Source organism: Myodes glareolus, chromosome 11, assembly GCF_982192425.1.
Source record: "Myodes glareolus chromosome 11, mMyoGla1.1, whole genome shotgun sequence".
In the NCBI taxonomy this organism is placed as follows: Eukaryota; Metazoa; Chordata; class Mammalia; order Rodentia; family Cricetidae; genus Myodes; species Myodes glareolus.
This window is the reverse complement of record NC_142036.1, coordinates 62,219,311-62,223,315: the sequence shown is the minus strand read 5'-3', so window position 1 is coordinate 62,223,315 and position 4,005 is coordinate 62,219,311.

Below are 4,005 nucleotides of genomic sequence, written 5' to 3'. Positions count from 1 at the left end.
TAAGTGACCCCAAAAACTCTACCAAAGAACTCCTACAGTTGATAAACACCTTTAGTAATGTGGCAGAATACAAGATCAACTCCAAAAAATCAGTTGCCCTCCTATACACAAAGGATAAAGAAGCAGAGAGGGAAATTAGAGAAACATCACCGTTCATGATAGCCACAAATAGCATAAAATATCTTGGGGTAACTCTAACCAAGGAACTGAAAGACCTATTTGACAAGAACTTTAAGTCCTTGAAGAAAGAAATTGAGGAGGATACCAGAAAATGGAAAGACATCCCCTGCTCTTGGATTGGGAGGGTCAACATAGTAAAAATGGCAATTCTACCAAAAGCAATCTATAGATTCAATGCAATCCCCATCAAAATCCCATCAAACTTCTTCACAGACCTTGAGAGAACACTAATCAAGTTTATATGGCAAAACAAAAAACCCAGGATAGCCAAAACAATCTTATACAATAAAGGAACTTCTGGAGGCATTACCATCCCTGACTTCAAACTCTATTACAGAGCAACAGTATTGAAAACAGCTTGGTATTGGCATTAAACAGAGAAGTCGAGCAATGAAATCGAATAGAAGACCAGGGTATCAACCCACAAACTTATGAACACCTGATTTTCGACAAGGGAGCTAAAGGTATACAATGGAAGAAGGACAGCATCTTTAACAAATGGTGCTGGCATAACTGGATATCAACCTGTAGAAGAATGAAAATAGATCCATATCTATCACCATGCACAAAACTCAGGTCCAAATGGATTAAAGACATCAACATTAATCTGACCACTTTGAACCTGATAGAAGAGAAATTGGGAAGTAGTCTACAAGATATAGGCACAGGAGACCACTTCCTAAGCAGAACCCCAGGAGCGCAGACAATATGAGAATCAATGAATAAGTGGGACCTCCTGAAACTGAGAAGCTTCTGTAAAGCAAAGGACACTGTCAGTAAGACAAAAAGGCTACCTTCTGACTGGGAGAAGATCTGCACAAACCCCTCATCAGGCAAAGGTCTGATCTCCAAAATATACAAAGAACTCAAGAAACTAGACCCTAAAACTCTAATTAACCCAATTAAAAAATGGGGTACTGAACTGAACAGAGAATTCACAACAGATGAACTTCGAATGGCCAAAAGGCACTTAAGGTCATGCTCAACCTCCTTAGCAATCAGGGAAATGCAAATCAAAACAACTTTGAGATATCATCTTACAGCTGTCAGAATAGCCAAAGTCAAAAACACCAATGATAGCCTATGCTGGAGAGGATGTGGAATGAGGGGAACACTCATCCATTGTTGGTGGGAATCCAAACTTGTACAGCCACTGTGGAAATCAGTGTGGTGGTTTCTCAGGAAACTGGGAGTCAACCTCCCCCAGGACCCAGCAATTCCACTCTTGGGAATATACCCAAGAGTTGCCTTAACATACTACAAAAGCATTTGTTCAACTATGTTCATAGCAGCACTATTTGTAATAGCCAGAACCTGGAAACAACCTAGGTGCCCCTCAATAGAAGAATTGTTAAAAAAGGTGTGGAACATATACACATTAGAGTTTTACTCAGCGGTAAAAAACAATGACATCTTGAATTTTGCATGCAAATGGACGGAAATAGAAAACGCTTTACTGAGTGAGGTAACCCAGACCCAAAAAGAGGAAAATGGTATGTACTCACTCATAAGTGGATTCTAGCCATAGTTAAAGGTCTTTGAGCCTATAATTCGTGATCCTAGAGAAGCTAAATAAGAAGGTGAACATGAAGAAAATCTTATATTTATCCTCCTGGATATTGGAAGTAGACAAGATTGCCAGGCAAACTTGGGTGCAGGGGGGGTGGAGTGGGGGGATGAAAGTAAGGGGAGATGGTTAGAGAGAAGGGAGAGGGGGATGATTGTGGATGGTTTGGGGGAATGGGAGGGTGGAGGAAGGATGGATATGGGAGCAGGAAGGCGTATATCTCAACTAATGGAGCCACTTTAGGGTTGGCAAGAGTCTTGCTTCTGGAGGGGTTCCCAGGCCCAAGGAGAGGTCCCCAGATTGTTCCCTGGGCAACAGAGAAGAGCGTACCTGAACTGGCCCTGGTCCATAACCATACTGATGAATATTTTGTATATCACCATAGATCCTTCATCGGGCGATGGATGGAGACAGAGATAGAGACACACATTGGGACACTGGACTTAACTCCCTTGGTCCAAATGAGAAGCAGAAGGAGGGAGAACGTGAGCAAGAAAGGCTGGACTAGAGGGAACCTTCATCTGACGATAGATGGAAATACAGACGGAGACCCACATTGGAGCACTGGACTGAGCCCCCAAGGTCCAAATGAGGAGCAGAAGGAGAGAGATCATGAAAAAGAAAATCAGAACCGTGTGGGATTCGTTCACCCTCGGATACAAGGGGACTGATCGAATGAGAGCTCACCAAGGCCAGCTGGACTGGGACTGAACGAGCATGTGATCAAACCGGAGTCTCTAAATGTGACTAACATGGGGGCTGACTGAGAAGCCATTGTCAATGGCACTGGGTCTTTTTTTGTCTGCATGTACTAGCTTTCTGGGATCCTAGTCTGTTTGGATGCTCACCTTCCTAGACCTGGTGGGAGAGGGGAGGAACTTGAACTTCCCACAGGGCAGGAAACCCTGACTGCTCTTAGGACTGGAGAGGAAGGAGGGGAGGGAGGGGGGAGGAGGAGAGGGAGTGGGGAGAATGGGAGGGTATGGGGAGGAGAGGAGGAATTGAAAATTTTCATAAACAAATAAAAAAAATTCTGCTATGGATCTCAGGAGATTGACACTACCTCCTACTGCTAATGAGGAGATATTGATATTTGTTTGCTTCTGAGCAAGTGAGGATCAATTCTCTGTAAAAGTGTTACTTCTCATAGGTCAAACATTCTGTAGTGCATTCCGAACAAATTGAACTTGATGATTTTTTATTTGATTTAAGAGAGCATTTACTATTCAGAAATTTTTGGGTCCAATATCAATTTTAGAATTTGAATTTTTATTTCTTTATATCATATTGTGGATATTTTCATTGGGAATTTATTTAATCTGTAAATTTCTTTTTGTGAATCAGTCATTCTCATAATTTTAATTCTACTAATTTGTGAAGATGAGATAGACATTTTTCAGTTTTTCTTTCCTAATCTCTTCACGTATTTCTATGTTTTTTGTTGTTGCTATTATTGTTCTTGTTCTAAAAACTTTTCATCATCTTGTTTAGGATTATTAAAAAATATTTTATTTTCAAAAAAAAAATCTGTCAACGTAATTCACCGTATAAAGAAACTGAAAAACCAAAACCACATGATCATTTCCTTAGATGCCGAAAAGCTTTTGACAAAATCCAATATCCCTTCATATAAAGGTTTTGGAGAGAGCAGGGATACAAAGAACATACGTAAACAAAATAAAGGCAATAAACATCAAGCCAACAGCCAACATCAAACTAAATGAAGAGAAGCTAAAATTATATCACTGAAATCAGGAACAAAACAAAGTTGTCCACTCTCTCCATATCTGTTCAATACAGTACTGACTTTCTAGCTAGAGCAATAAGACAATAAAAGGAGATCAAGGGGATATAAATCAGAAAAAAAAATTCAAACTCTCACCATTTGCTGATGATGTGATAATTTACATAAGGGACCCCAAAATATTTTACCAGAAACTTCTACAACTCTTAAACACTTTCAGTAATGTCACAGGATACAAGATTAACTCAAAAAAGTCAGTAGCCCTCTAATACAGAGATGATAAATGGGCTGAGATAGAAATCAGAGAAACATTAACCTTCACAACAGACACAAATAACATAAAATAACTTGGAGTAAATATAGAGAAACAAGTGGAAGACCTGCATGAAAAGAACTTTAAATCTTCAAAAAAAGAAATTGAAGAAGACACCAGAAAATGGAAAGATCTCCCATGCTCTTGGGTAGGTAGAAATAACATAGTAATAATGGCAATCTTACCAAAAGCAATCTACAG